The sequence below is a fragment of the Girardinichthys multiradiatus genome, chromosome 24 (genome assembly GCF_021462225.1).
Source record: "Girardinichthys multiradiatus isolate DD_20200921_A chromosome 24, DD_fGirMul_XY1, whole genome shotgun sequence".
Taxonomy (NCBI): domain Eukaryota; kingdom Metazoa; phylum Chordata; class Actinopteri; order Cyprinodontiformes; family Goodeidae; genus Girardinichthys; species Girardinichthys multiradiatus.
The window spans coordinates 4792168-4808706 of record NC_061816.1 but is presented as its reverse complement, the minus strand read 5'-3'; positions in this window follow the sequence as shown (position 1 = coordinate 4808706).

Below are 16539 nucleotides of genomic sequence, written 5' to 3'. Positions count from 1 at the left end.
TGAACAGCATAAACTCTGCACACACATGGAATGAATTCACACAATTTCTTAAAACACAAGAATTTATTAACAAAAATAAGTCAACTCAAAGTCAAACATATTTCAATCGACAAACTCTTTACTATGCTAAAACAATCCAACTAAACTACCAAGCAGAATTAAAGAATAGGGAAGACTAATGGGCTATGTACAATATAAACAAGTTGATCAAAGATGGTTGAAAACCATGACTGAAAGAGTGATGCAACATTACCATGCAATGTTATTTATGTTTGAGAACCAAGGATTATCTTGAAGAATCTGGAAGTGAAGTGAAGTTAGTCTTGGAACTAACTTAGACAACCATTCACAATGCAAGATCAGATAAAATATTATTTAAATAAAATATTATTTTAAAGAATGACTTGCTGAATAAAGCCAACCTTCTGGATGACCAATTCTCAACGGTGTTTAATTAGCTGCCTTTATGTATTAAAATAAGATTTAAAGAAATATTATTAAGGAAATAGTAAAATAATATTTAAGGAAATATTATTTTCAATAAAAACCAAATCTTTCTGGAGAAATGGGGCTTAATAGTGTTTATTTAGCTATCAAGTTTAGTAAAATAATATTTAAGGAAATATTATTTCCAAGATTGAAAACTAACAACCTTTTTGGGAAAATGATCTTAGCAGGCAAGCACGTGTTTTTAGCTGTTAGCGGTTGAAGCTAACAAAAGAAGCTTAGAGCTTATCATCAGAATCAAACACATACCTTCAAAATACCATTGATAAAAGGGTTGAAATGCGTAAGTGTAGACAGCGCCTTATGGCCGATCTTCTGTGTTTAAAATCGCCCTTTAAATAAAGTTTATGTTGCAAAATGGGAGTTTTTACTCTCTTTCCTCCCTGTGCACCACCGGGTCCGTTTCTCTGTAGTTCCGAGACCCAACCAGTAAAACCAGCAAAGTTTTAACCTTGTGAAATAATGAGAAATGGTTAAGTATAAAATCAAGATTTAGTGCCAAAATGAGCAGTGTACAGAGTATACAGTTGAACAGATACAGAGTGTCATTCACCTTTGGTACCGGGCCCCCCTCAGCCCATCTCAGGGATGAACTGAGCAAAGAATGGAGCGTGAGTCCTGTTTTTATCTATGCCTGTTCTTAACCCTCCTAAAGGGTGTCATCCTCTTGTATCAGTTTATCCTTGATAAACAAAAATAAGTCAACTCAAGTCACACATATTTCAATCGACAAACTCTTTACTATGCTAAAACAATCCAACTAAACTACCAAGCAGAATTAAAGAATAGGGAAGACTAATGGGCTATGTACAATATAAACAAGTTGATCAAAGATGGTTGAAAACCATGACTGAAAGAGTGATGCAACATTACCATGCAATGTTATTTATGTTTGAGAACATAAATAACATTTCAATGTTTGATTTCACATAAGACGCTACTATGTGTAGCGTCTTATGTGAAATCAACAGTTATGTTGTGTAAGCTGTAGCAGTGAGCGGTGCGGCAGATAAGCAACAAGGGCAGATATATTTCATTAGGGCAGCAAAGAGATGATTAGAAAACGCCACAGAATCATACATCCACAACATACGTTTTAGAATCTAAAGTGAAGTTGACCAGAAAAATCAAGCTGTCAGAGTTCGACATTTTGGACTTTTGTTTGTGGTTTTGTATTTGTTTACTTTTCGCCTGGTTTGGGTTTTGTAGTCATGTTTGTTTTGTTGTTTGCTCTCCTCTCGTGTTCCCTTTGTTTTCTACTTTGGTCACCATAGTAACTATTCGTATTCCCTCACTTCTCTGCAGCCTGGTTCACACCTGTTTTCCATTCTCCTCTGATTTCCTGTCTCTTTGTCTCATTGGTCCATATTCCACTTCCCTCTGTTTATAAGCTCTCTGGTTTCATTGTTTTTCACAGGTTCCTGCCCGTTCACTACACCAGGACTAAGTTCTGTGTTTGCTTCGTTCCTGCAAAGAGTACTCATGTAGGTTTTTGGATTCACTCATGTTAGTCTGCAGGGTTTTCACTACGTTTTTGGAATCCTTTTGAATAAAGCTGAAGCCTTACTACAGCATGCTGCTGCCCAGCTCTTGTCTGTGCTTTGGTCAACCTCAACCTCAAAATGTGACACAAGCCTTTTCTGTTTGCACGGTGTAGGATGGTCGGAGCTGTCACTGGCTGTAGCAGGGCTTGTGTTGTTAGCTACTAGTGTTGTGGAAGGGAAAGACGATGCGAGGTGCTTCATAAGTTGGAGTTGCTGGTCACAGATGTGGATAATTTCTTTGTTCCCGGACATAACTTGCAAATCAACTGCACATTTTTGCCTTCAACTTAAGCGAACATGAAATATTGCCTATTCCTTCAACTTTCAAACGCTGTCTTTGAATTTACAAGACTTCCCTCCATCGTCATGTTTCTCTCTTGCTGTGGGTGTGGTGAAAACCTGCCTACCCGATCCCTTCTCAGGCAATCGGTGACACATATGCTGCTTTTTGTCCATGCCCACCTTCCCCACTCCCCCACCTCCTGCTTTTTCCTTGAAGAGCTTTCAAAACATTCACTGCAGGTGCGGGGGAAAAGCAGATCTTTCCTCAGCAGCAGATTGTGCTCTTATTAAACCCTGCTTATTGAGTTGTAGTAATGCGTCGCCTTACATTGTAAACATCATAACTGTCCGAGCTACCGCACCCTGTTGGCGGACAGATGCCTCGGAGCTCCTCCGGTCCTTGGTCCCCAGAAGCAATCACACTCTTATCTAAAGACTTTTGAATGAATGACTCTCAAACAGTTTCTAACCTTTAGCTCCTTTAATCTAAATTAAGGCAGATTAATGTTTACAGAGATCAGCGCTGAGGCTCCCGTCTCGGACTGTCGCCGTCTGTTAGAGGATGACGAAGATCCCCGAAAGAAGGTCACATGTAGTTTTATATCTGGCACTCCAATGTAATAGATGTGCTCTCCCTCAGTGATTATCAGTAGACTATGTGTCACCATTGTGGTGTTTATCTGGTAGGTTGTGTAGTAGAAGGTGTTCATACTTAATCTAAGTGTGCTGCTGCATTCTAATCAAACCAGTTATACCAGCTGCTCCACTATCAACCCCTTTGCCCCAGCCTCAAGTCATTTACGACAAACCTTGGGCCATTTATCCTTTTAATGTGTGTCGATGAGCATTCTTATCCTATTCTAACAAAAGGGAAACATTAGAACTTATACTTTATATCACTATGGCATTAAAGGGATAAACAGCTATGAGTCATATTAATAAAGGTTAGTCCTAACATAACAGTGTTACAGAAATGAGAAAGTAATTACTTATATTACGCTGTTACCGCAAAAGTTACTAACGCCGCTACTAATGCAGTTACTAACGCCATTATTTTGTAACTGTCATTTGGCGTCACATTCCTGCCAAAAATTCGAGGAGCGTATTAAGCAATCACAACAGTGCATCTTTTAATCGAGAGAGCGCATAGCTCTGATTGTGGGTCAGGTCGTGCCTTGATGTCAACATGTTAACACAGTCCGAATACAGTAATTAATGTTAAGTGCAACAACATTTTATAGTTAACGAATAAATCAGCTAACATTGAACAAATCTACTTATAGATTTAACGAGAAGCGTGTATCTGAATGATCACGTTGGAGGGGTCAACGGCAGTAACCGACATTCCCCCAGAAAGTCAAAGTTGAGAAGGCGGCTTATCTCCAAAAAAGAAACCCCGACCACATCTGAACTTTCTTCTATCAAAGAAAGAGAATCTGAAGCGTTGAATACGCATCCGCATATTATCATCATTTCCCCTGAAAACACAACGGATAAATTGCCAGCTGTTGCCGGGCCAGAAAGTAAGTACCAAAAACTATTTGTTTTCTTTGTGGGTGAATGTGTATTATTATAGACTTGTTTAACCCTGAGATAAAACTGTTTACAAATTTGATGGAGAACAAATCTCTGAAAGAAGAAGAAGAAGAAGCAGCAGATTTGATCAAGCAAACTAAAGACAATAACGAATTGAAATAAACAATGGGCAGCCATCAGCTGTGGAACAGCAAGGTAAGTAAAATAAATAAAATGAAAATAACAATAATATCTATGTACAGTACAGACCAAAAGTTTGGACACACCTTCTCATTCAAAGAGTTATATTTTCATGACTATGAATATTGTAGCTTCACACTGAAGGCATCAAAACTATGAATTAACACGTGGAATTATATACTGAACAAAAAAGTGTGAAACAACTGAAAATATGTCTTATATTCTAGGTTCTTCAAAGTAGCCACCTTTTGCTTTAATTACTGCTCCACACACTCTTGGCATTCTGTTGATGAGCTTCAAGAGGTAGTCACCTGAAATAGTTTTCACTTCACAGGTGTGCCCTGTCAAGTTTAATAAGTGGGATTTCAAGCCTTATAAATGGGGTTGGGACCATTAGTTGTGTTGTGGAGGAGGTGGATACAGTACACAGCTGATAGTCCTACTGAATAGACTGTTAGAATTTGTATTATGGCAAGAAAAAAGCAGCAAGTAAAGAAAAACGAGTGGCCATCATTACTTTAAGAAATGAAGGTCAGTCAGTCCGAACAATTGGGAAAACTTTGAAAGTGTCCCCAAGTGCAGTCGCAAAAACCATTAAGTGCTACAAAGAAACTGGCTCACATGAGGACCGCCCCAGGAAAGGAAGACCAAGAGTAACCTCTGCTGTGGACGATAAATTCATCTGAGTCACCAGCCTCAGAAATGGCAGGTTAACAGCAGCTCAGATTAGAGAACAGGTCAATGCCACACAGAGTTCTAGCAGCAGACACATCTCTAGAACAACTGTTAAGAGGAGACTGTGTGAATCAAGCCTTCATGGTAAAATAGCTGCTAGGAAACCACTGCTGAGTACAGGCAACAAGCAGAAGAGACTTGTTTGGGCTAAAGAACACAAGGAATGGACATTAGACCAGTGGAAATCTGTGCTTTGGTCTGATGAGTCCAAGTTTGAGATCTTGGGTTCCAAGGATTTATTCAAAACTGAAGGCATACTGAACCAGCATGGCTACCACAGCATTTTGCAGCAGCATGCTATCTGGTTTGCGTTTAGTTGGACCATCATTCATTTTTCAACAGGACAATGACCCCAAACACACCTCCAGGCTGTGTAAGGGCTATTTGACCAAGAAGGAGAATGATGGGGTGCTGCGCCAGATGATCTGGCCTCCACAGTCACCGGACCTGAACCCAATCGAGATGGTTTGGGTGAGCTGGACCGCACAGTGAAGGCAAAAGGGCCAACAAGTGCTAAGCATCTCTGGGAACTCCTTCAAGACTGTTGAAAAACCATTTCAGGTGACTACCTCTTGAAGCTCATCAACAGAATGCCACAGTGTGCGGAGCAGTAATCAAAGCAAAAGGTGGCTACTTTGAAGAACCTAGAATATAAGACACATTTTCAGTTGTTTCACACTTTTTTGTTCAGTATATAATTCCACATGTGTTAATTCATAGTTTTGATGCCTTCAGTGTGCTTCAGGTGCTCCAAACTGTGTACAGTCTTCGTCTCGAGGTCATCTGGGAGCATCCCACCCGGGGGTGATCAGCTTTCTTGAGAACGTTAACGCACCCGAACCGCTATCACCCCGACATGCTCTGTATGGGTGACCCACCTGCCCTATGAGGTTGAGTTACACAACGGGGCCAGGTAAAACTGTAAACTATGTGGATTACACATCTCTGTACCCTTATGTAAATGCTAACTGCGTCTTTCCCATCGGGCACCCCACCATCATTTACAAAGATTTTGATGACCCCAGCAGTATCATCAGAGCCGTGGTGTACCCCCCACGAGGTCTCTTTTTCCCTGTTTTTGCCTTACAGAACTTCTCGAGGTAAACTAGCGTTCACTCTTTGCCGCACATGCGCTGAAATAAATAATCAAACAGGTCCCTGCGTGCATAGTGATGAAGACAGAGCTCTGTCAGGTGTGTGAGTGAGTGTAGAGTTTTGTAAAGCGTTGTAGTGTGGTTATCGCCTTGCCAAAATCACAGAAGTATGGCATTTTGAGAGAAAAAGTAGCACAATCTTCAAAGGGTATATTAACACTTTCCTGAAGGGTAAGCAGGAGGCTTCAAGCTACCCATCTGAAGCAGTGGATCAGGAGAGCAAGTCAAAGTATGTAAGAGACTACAAATTCCATCAGGGTATCCAATTAGACCCTGAGAAAATTGAGGTGAACCCTGCCAAAAGGCAGGTGGCAAAACTGTGTTTAAACAGTTTTTGGGGGACATTTGCGCAAAGAAGTGATCTGTCTCAGACCACAGTCATCACTAACGCTGATGAATTTTTCAGCTTCATGCTCTCGAGTAAATACAGGGTTAACTACTTTAATTTCTTCAACCCTGAAATGTGTGTAGTGCAATGGAACTACAGCAAGCGTGTCATCTCTCCTCCAAACAAGGGAAACAATGTGTTCGTTGCATTCCTTTTTTTTTTTTAATCACTGTCTTATTATTGAAGTTTTTCCTTTTGTACATAAAATTTATGAATACAAGGTAATATTCATTTAACAAACACAAGATAATAAAATAAAATACAGAAAAGTAATCCCTACAAAGTAATCCCATTCATTCCCTCATGTCACTGCCCAGTAGGTCCACGTTCTGCATCTCTACCCCTGACAGGGGCTAAGCACATTTTAATAAAAGTTAATTATTCTGAAATATTATAATACATTTTAGAATGTGTCAAGAAAGGGGCCACGTGTTTTTTCAAATTTCCCGATTGAGTGCTGAAGGGAGCATCTGATTTTCTCCAGTCTCAGGCACGACATAAGGTCACGTCAAAGCCACTGCTCATGAATTGGAGGAGCAGCACCCCTCCGTCTGGTCAGAATTGTGCACCTCGCCAGGAAAGAACAGAATGCCAGCACCTGTCTTTTAGAAGCTGGTAAAGACAACTCCTCACAACTGAAACCAAAGAGAGCCAAGAGAGGGCAAGGTGTTATTGGTGCTCTGAGGAACTTGGACAGAGTGTAAAAAACCTCCGTCCAGAACTGGCCGAGTCTAGGGCAGGACCAATACATGTGAATGATTGTGGCTTTAGCAGTTTTGCATTTGTCAAAGTATGGGGAGATCTCTGGATAAATACGAGATAGTTTGCTTTCGGAGAAGTAGGCTCTGTGTAACACTTTGAATTGAATGAGACAGCGGCGCGCACATAGAGATGATGAGTTCACAAGTTTGAGTATAGAGGTCCATGTCTCATCTGGTATAGCCAGATTCAAGTCCTCTTCCCATGAAGCTTTAAGTCTTAGTGAGGAGGTCTCTGTCATGTTCAGCATGCAATAGGTTATTCTGTTCATAGGTGGACTGCTTCTTAATTTTTGCTGAGTAGGCTATAATCTGGCCCCTGATATAGGCCTTAAAGGCATCCCATATTACAAGACTGGGCATCTCTTGGGAGGAGTTGGTAGCAAAAAAGAAACTTATCTCATCTTGAATGAATTTCTGGAAGTTTTCGTCCGACAGCAAGGTTGAGTTAAAACGCCACGGTCCAGCTCTTAGGGGAAAGTGAGGAAGAGACAGGGACATAGTGATTGGAGCATGGTCTGAAATGACTATGCTTTGATAGTCACAAGTACTGACCTGTGGCAGACATTTAGTATCAATGACAAAATAATCAATTCTAGAGTAAGTTTTGTTTACATTTGAGAAGTATGAGTAGTCCCTCTTGTTGGGATTTAAAGCGCGCCACACATCACACAGTCCAAATTCAGATAGAAAGTTTAGGAACTGATGATGATATGCTTATGACACTGCTTTTAATGGATGAGCGGTCCAAAACTGGGTCCAGCCAGCAGTTGAAATCTCCCACCAGGACCAGTGAGTATTTATTAAGATCTGGTAGGGAAGAGAATAGTTGTTTAAAAAAATTCTCATCATCTGTATTAGGGGCGTAGACATTCACCAGGGCGACCTGAGTACCGTACAGTTTTCCACTCACTATAACAAATCTGCCATGTTTATCAGCTACCACCTCATTAGCCTCAAATGGGACATTCTGGCTGACTAGTATGGAGACCCCTCGTGCCTTAACCTGAAAATGGGAATGAAAACGTTGTCCCCTCCAGCACGACAGGAGGCGCCCACCATCAGAACTTCTGATGTGAGTCTCCTGCAGAAACACCACATCTGCATTAAATTGTTTAATATGTGAGAAGACCTACCTTCTCTTCACTGGGTGATTTAAACCTTTAACATTCCAACTCAAAAAATGTAAAGACTGAATCATATAGTTTTAAAGGTAAAATCTGCGTGCTACCTTATTGTAATAGGTATGACATGGAAATACGAAAGGCAGAGATTGAAGCAAAAGGGGTGAAGAGACAGTTATGGTACAGCGTGAGACTCCTGGCAGCGACATTAACCCACCCCGAAACATTCCTCCAAACAGAAATGGCTGCCAAGCAAAATAAACAAAACAAAATGGCCGCAAGCTTTTTAAACTTAGCATTCTTTGTTTTAATCTTCCGAAAACTGATAACAACCTTGGCTTCAGAAAAACCAAACTACCTATAGCAAACTAACCACTGCTCCTAGTGGGCACAAAATAGGTGTAGACCCCCCACAGTAATATTCATTCTGAGGCACCCTTTAATGGCCACCATGATCACCCTAGAAGAGTAGTATTTTAGGAAGATAACTTAGAATAACAATAAGGCATAAGATGAAAAGAGGCTTCAGTCCTTATTTAGCCGTTGCTGGGACACAAACAGGTATTTATTAAGATACCCTCCCATAAGTATGACCCCTTCTCTTTTCCAATGGCTATAATCAGTCTGACAGAGAGAGGTATCCCAATCCTTGTGGTTTTTAGTATAACAATGACCATCAGTGGGACCCTTTGTGGGGTTCCTTCAGACGACATTGTTGTAAATAAGTGCTATTTAACTAAATAATCTGAACTGAAACTATCTGTGTAGTTATGCTGCTGTAGGCTTAGGCTGCTGGAGGACATAACGACCACTTTCACCCTCTTCGCTACATTCTCACACTACTCTCCAATTTTGCATTATTTGCTGTTATTTCCGCTTTTAACCTTGTTCTCTCTATTCTCTTCCTAGAAGCTACACCTGACCTGGCTCTGTGTCTACCTGTGATACCTTTCTGGAGAGGGGAATCGTCCGAGATTCTGCTGGCAACAACTTAATGCTCACCCTCTACCGATGATCCACATAGCCCTGTCTTTTAGTGTTTAACCCTTTCTCTCTCCTAGACATGGCGATTGACTGAGCTTAACTGTAACAAACTCTATGTGCTCTCTTTCAGACTCTGATGCTGCTGTTTTCAGATGGGGTTTTGCAATAGCAAATCCTTTTTTAACCAGAGGGGATACGAAGCAAAATAATTTTGAAAATAATGATCCAATTCCACGTCCGTACATTACCGGAGCCCCATAAATCCCTGGCAGATTACCGCCTGATTGACTTACATAGTAATTTACAAAGCGATTTGGATCATGTCTCAGTCTTAGCTGTGCCATGTTCTCTCTTGCCTGCTTGATGCAGTGTTGAAGGATCAGGGGGAATATGAATGATAACCAATTGGTTTAGATGGCTTAGATGTTATATACATCTCTGGAATAGTTTATACAAATAAAATTTATCTCAGGCTACGTTGTGATATCACCGGTTTGTAGTGTAGTCTTATGACGGTCTTTCCGTAGACAGAATTTACAGGAACGTTTTGGTCCGATTTAATTTCTATATGGATATTTTCAATATGTCTTCTGGAAACTGGAAGGTAGTGGGCGGGGTTAAACGACAGAGTAACCATATCACTGAAGTCACCTTGTATTTTGACGGTCCGCAGTAAAGGTGCAAAAGCATCGCCTACTATTTGCGGGCTGACCACGTCGCTGTAACAGTATAGGTGATAGAAACCAGCCTTCATATCCGCTGGAAAAGGAGCCAGCTTTGGTTCAGATACATGAATCCATTCCCCTAGTTTCACACCCAGCATATAAGCTAGAGTGTTGAAGAAGCGTATTTCAAACGGACTGCTTGCTTGAAATGCAAATCTCTTTTGAACTCTGCTGAATTTAATGCGGATATCCGAGTTTATTTTTTTGAAAAACATGTCCATCTCTGTCTCGAGTTGAATAACGTTGTTATAGTAGCCTCCTCTAATCCTTTGCGTATGGATCTCCACATCACCAACCTTCCTCCATCCAAAGTAGGCTTCATAATCCGGTAAATCATGCCATGTATGGGGATATGAAATCTCTGCTAATGCAACCAGCCATTGACCTTCTAAATCAATATGTTGATCTAAATTTACACGGAAACTTGAACTGGTATTATTTTTAAACACTTCCTTGCTAGTGTTAAAGGGAAGGGTAACGTAAAAGCCATCATCCTCTACCTGACGGTTCATGATGCTGTGTCAACTGTGAGGTTTAGTGCAAACCTTTTTATACGTTTCGAAGTTCATCAAACCTCATCCAACTGTTGAATTTCCCAGGCCAGTTTTTCCAGCTTACATAAACCTGTTTGACACCCTTGACTGTGCGTCGTTTTTATATTTTTTTGACTTGATACATCTTGTCGTTACATATTTTTACTTTTTGAAGTTCCTCTGCGTAAAAGAAACCCTAGATAGGTTCCCCATCCAAATCTTTGAGTTTGTATACAGGAGGAAATCGGGGTATCCGCTCATACACTGTAAACACTTCATCCGTAAAACTCTGCTTGTATTTTTTGTCAAACACTCCACGGACCTTGGATATTCTGACAAGATCCCCTTGTTTAAACGTTATCACTGAGTCCTTGCAATATCTGTTGGACTTGACATCATACAGATTCTGAAACACTTGAAAGGCGTTTTCTGAGGTCACTTCCATAGGGCCCATTTTGATGCTGGTGTGGTAGCCGTGGTTGTAGCTTCTAGCTAGGTTTTGCAGGACATCAACGTATTGCCGGGTGTTGTTAGCTGTAAAATATCTCCACATCCTTGTTTTTAATGTGCGGTTAAATCTCTCGACCACAGAAGCTTTTGCTTCACTCGCTGTCGCGAAATGTTCAATACCATGTTTCTCCATTAAAACCTTAAATTTCTTGTTAAAAAAATTCTTTACTGGCATCAGTCTGAAGTTTTTTGGGCATCTGACTTTCTTTAAAAACTGATTCAAATGCCTTTACCACCTCAGCGGCTGTTTTCCTCTTCAGAACTCGTACATACGCTCTTTTTGAAAAGATGTCAATGACTGTTAATAAATAATTATAACCATCATTTTCCTTGGCCAGAGCTTGCATGTCACAGAGATCAGCCTGGAACTGCCTCAATGGTCTAGTGACAAAAATGTTATTCTTGCAGGTTTATGTGGAGTATAGGTATCTTCTCCTGATAAAAAATCACCGCAACCTTCTTTCCCGTTTCATCTTACATAACTCTCCTCAACCTATCTATACCCCTAAAACTTCCCGGATTTGAAGGGCTATAATATACTTTCTTCATCAACCGTCTTCCAGCCATCTCTGCCTTATGCTCACTCAGATGATTACTTGTTAAATAATGAGAAAAAAACACACCGGAGGGTAGATTTAACCCTTTTTTATTTTTTGTATTTAATAGTAAAAAGAAAAAGAAAAAACACAATCAGATAATACAGATTAATTCAAACACTGCAAGCCTTTAAACAACACTTCCGGGAAAGGTTAATATGTTCCCACTTTAATTGCATTTAATAATAAAAAGAAAAAACAAGAAAAATCAGATAATGCAGATTAATTTCAAACACTGCAAGCTTTTAAACAACACTTTTGGGAAAAGTTAATATGTTCCCACTTTAATTGTATTTAATAGTAAAAAAAAGAAGAACAATCAGATAATGCAGATTAATTAAAGTACTGGAATACTAAAAATGATACAACAAGTCATCAAACATGTGAGATCAGTTTGTCAGATGGTAGCACTCTGAAACAAAGTTAAGTTGTTTGAGGTATTTTTCTGGATATTTACTTCTACAGACTCAGCCATGAATTGCGGCGATGGTGAGTCGAGGTCTGGAGAAGGCGGTTGATGCATTTTCATGTTGTATCCTGTAGGTGATGCAGGACTGAAGTGGGTCTCAGAGAACGAGGACGTTGAGGTGGATTGTGAGAAGAGGTCCAGGGAAGGCGGATGACACGGTCCAATGTTGAAGCTTTCATCATGCTCAGGAGAGAAGTGGATCTCTGCTTGGTGGTTGTAGAGATCCCTGTATGGTGTTTTATCGTACGCCTCTCATTCTCAGGATTCAGTTCTCAGTGTCTGTGAGCTTGCTGTTATCCCCCACATATATATATCATAATAAGGGAGCGGGTCCTCAGAAGAGGGTGTGGTTTAGACGTAAAACAGGCAACGTCAGCGTTTTTTTCACTGACATGACATCAATCCAAATGCGTGAGTTGTGGAAAAGGTTGGAAAGACGCTGTCCAATTTCACTCAAAATTCTCTGCCCAAGCTTCAAATGGCAGAGCCAGCATTGTCTTGAATATACCACAGTCCTGATTGAACTCATCCAGCACAAACAGATCTGAGGGGTTCGTCCGGTTGTTCTTGCGTCTGCTTGCCCGAAAAGACCAGTGACCATTTGCTGTGGTTTTTGACCCCCACACAGCACTAAGGAGAGGTTCTCTCTCAACTATTTCAACATCGGATGAAATATGAGACATTGTCGCCCATTTTGCAGGTCGAAGAGACAGTTAATTTTCTTCTTCATCCTCCCTTTCCTGCATTGAGACTGTTTCAGGGCTATCATTAAGGTGCAGGATTGCAAGCCTTAACACAGCCCAGTCGTTGTGGGTGAGAGTACACAGAGCCAATGATCCATTAAATACCTCATCTTGATTCAATTTATACAGGCAGAGCTCTCCTATTTCATACATGAAAATAGACCCCCAGCTACCACTCAGGCCATATGGCTCCAAAGACCACTCTTCCTACAGAGTGTCCAACGGGTGTCTTTGCATCTTGCAAAGGTAGTATGTTGATTTCTTAGGAGCATTCAATTCACGGGATGAATGCTGGTAGACAGTTGGATCATCATCATCAGTAGAGTATGTCATGACGGGAATTCTGATAGGTATCTCAGATGAGGAAGTAGGTGAAATTGTCATGGAGTGACATTTTGGACTTGTTGGTTTATTTTGTAATTTTGATTCTCCTTATGGCTCTTTGTTTATTTCTTGAGTTATTGTTTCTATGTTCCCCTCTAGTTTCTCTGTTTACTTTAGTTCATAGTTATTCTAGTTCTTTATTTCCTCCTCTGATTTATTCTCTTGCTTAGTTTGTGTTTTCTGTTTCAGTCCTTTCACCCATTCTCAGCCTTTGTATTTGTTTCACCTGTTCCTTGTCACACCTGTTCCCTGTTTCTTTGATTACCTGCCTTTTGTTCCCCTCTCTGTGCTCTGTGTATATTAGTTGTTCTGTTTGTTTAGTTCCTCGCTGGTTCCTTGTTTCTATGTCGGTGATGTCTATGCTTCGTTTATGCTACGTTTCTATGTCTATGCTTTATTCATGCTTCGTTTATGCTACGTGTACCATGACTATGTTTTGTTCATGCTTCGTTTTGCCATACTACCTGGAGTGTGGAATAAATTATGATGCGGCTACCGAGCTCTTGTCTGCGCTTTGGTCCGACCCACAGTCCTTCCTCGACATTAGGAACCAGCCAACAGATGGACCAAGCAGACAATGAGAGGATTACTTTGTTTGAGTACTTCCGACATGCCGCGGAGAAGAGCGCACGTCAGGCTGCAGAGGAGAGAGAGCAGCGGTCACCATTTTGGGGCACAAGACTGGCTAGGCCTCTTCCGGGTACCGGTCCGCTGCGCCACAGACCCTCTCCTCATCCCCGGAGTAAGTCACCAGCTCCAGTCTACTTTTCCTCCTTGGAGCCAGAGTTGCCTGCAGCGCACTCTTCCAGTTCGGAGCCTGCCCCATCTCGTCGGAGATGTCGCCGGCGCCGTAAGCAGTCCGCAGCAGCAACAACGCCTGAGCTCGTCACGTCCACAGCTGCAGCAACAGCAGCGCCTGAGCTTGCCGCGTCCGCAGCAGTAGCAGCAGCAGTAGCAGCACCTGAGCTCGTCATGCCCTGTGCTGGTCTCCGGTCATCGGTACGACCTCCTGCTCCGCCATGGTTTCAGGCCGGGTTGCAGGAGATCAAGAAGGAACTTATGAAGTCACGTTGCCTAGAGTGTGTTCCTCACTTGACTATCAATCCTCAGGATCTGGTTGACGTGCACACTATTTTACTAGATGAGTTTCTTGCAGAGGGATGGCTAGACGCTCCAGCTCCACTCTCCGCTGGAGGTCCCTTCGATCCTCTTCTCATGGCCGTTAAGGCAACCATGCCTCTGGACTCACAGCATGCAGCTAAGCCTACAGAGCCTCAGCCGGCCGTCGCCGGATCTACAGAGCCTCAGCCGGCTGCCGCCAAGTCTACAGAGCCTCAGCCGGCCGTCGCCGGGTCTACAGAGCCTCAGCCGGCCGTTGCCGGGTCTACAGAGCCTCAGCCTTAGTTTCCTCTGGGGGGTGTTACTGGAGATACGGACTGACTTTTTGACTTTGATTGACACACCAGAGCCTGACTCTTTCCCTGACTCTTTGCCGGACGCCAGGGCCCAGTCTTCAGGGTTTCTGCCTGGGTCCAAGTTGGACGCCAGGGCCAAGTCTCTGAGGATCTCGCCACATCATACACTGCTTGACTCCTCGCTTCGTGTGTTTGCCTGGCATCTCCGCTGTCGGACTCCAGGCAGCCTGCATCCTCGCCGCAGACCTCCGAGGCGCCCGCATCCTCGCCGCAGACCTCCGAGGCGCCTGCATCCTCGCCGCAGACCTCCGAGACATCGGTTCCTTCATCGCTGGCTACTTCGTCACTGCCGGCCTCTGGATCATCAACCACTTCGATGGCTACTTCGTCACTGCCGGCCTCCGGATCATCAACCACTTCGATGGCTACTTCGTCACTGCCGGCCTCCGGATCATCAACCACTTCGCTGGCTACTTCGCCGCAGGCCTCTGGAGATTATGGACTTTGGTTTTGTTGTTTTGTTTATTGGGAGTTATTTTTGTTTTGGACTCTGGCCCTCCTCCCAAGGCCCCCCTCCACCCACCCTGGTTTGGTGGTTTGTGTTTTGGACTCTTGCCCTCCTTCCGGGGCCCCCTCCGCCCGCCCTGGTCGGGTTGTTTTGAACTTTTGTTTTAGTCTCCAAGTGGTCGTCTGGAATCCGACCTTGAGGAAGGGGTTATGTCATGGAGTGACATTTTGGACTTGTTGGTTTATTTTGTAATTTTGATTCTCCTTATGGCTCTTTGTTTATGTCTTAAGTTATTGTTCCTATGTTCCCCTCTAGTTTCTCTGTTTACTTTAGTTCATAGTTATTCTAGTTCTTTATTTCCTCCTCTGATTTATTATCTTGCTTAGTTTGTGTTTTCTGTTTCAGTCCTTTCACCCATCCTCAGCCTTTGTATTTGTTTCACCTGTTCCTTGTCACACCTGTTCCCTGTTTCTTTGATTACCTGCCTTTTCCCCTCTCTGTGCTCTGTGTATATTGGTTGTTCTGTTTGTTTAGTTCCTTGCTGGTTCCTTGTTTCTATGTCGGTGATGTCTATGCTTCGTTTATGCTACGTTTCTATGCTACGTTTCTATGTCTATGCTTTATTCATGCTTCGTTTTGCTACGTTTTGCCATACTACCTGGAGTGTGGAATAAATTATGATGCGGCTACCGAGCTCTTGTCTGCGCTTTGGTCCGACCCACAGTCCTTCCCCGACAGACATAGATGATGCAGTTGCTTGTACATCATCATGGCACGCGTTACGTTTCTCCTCGGTTTGACGATTAACTCTCTGAACTCTAACAACTCAGACTAGAAATTCTTCCTTCTTTCCCACTTAGCGAGGGACCGCCTACCTAAAGGTAAAAGCCTAAGCAGTTTATTTGCCCGGTGTGTAGGGTCTTCAGAGATTTTAGCTGCTCTTTTCCTGACCCTATACCTGTATAAGTCCTGGATAGAGGGAAGGTCAGCCCTGATGATCCCTTCTGCAGACCTAATTGTTTGTTGCAATCTGGACCCATCTTGTCTTGTGGATGAGCCAAACCACACTGAGATGGACAGAGACAGGATGACTATATAACTGAACTGTAGAAGATGTCCAGCAGCTCCTGTGGAAGGTTGTACTGAGTTGCCTAAGGAAGTACAGTCTCTGCTGGGCCTTCGTCCAATCATTGTCTATGTGTGAGAACCATCTCAGGTCTCGAGAAATGGTGGCTCCTAGGAACCAAAAGTGGTTCACAGCAGACGCAGTGTTGTTGAGGATGGTGAGGGGGTGTGTGGTGGCTGTGTTCTACAAAAGTCCACCATAATCCCCACACTCTTGAGTGGGTTAATTCAAGGTGGTTCTAACATACCAGTGTACCAGCCGATCCACCTCCTGTCTGTATGCAGACTCATGACTATCCTGGATCAGTCCAATGACAGTGGTATCATCTGCAAACTTCA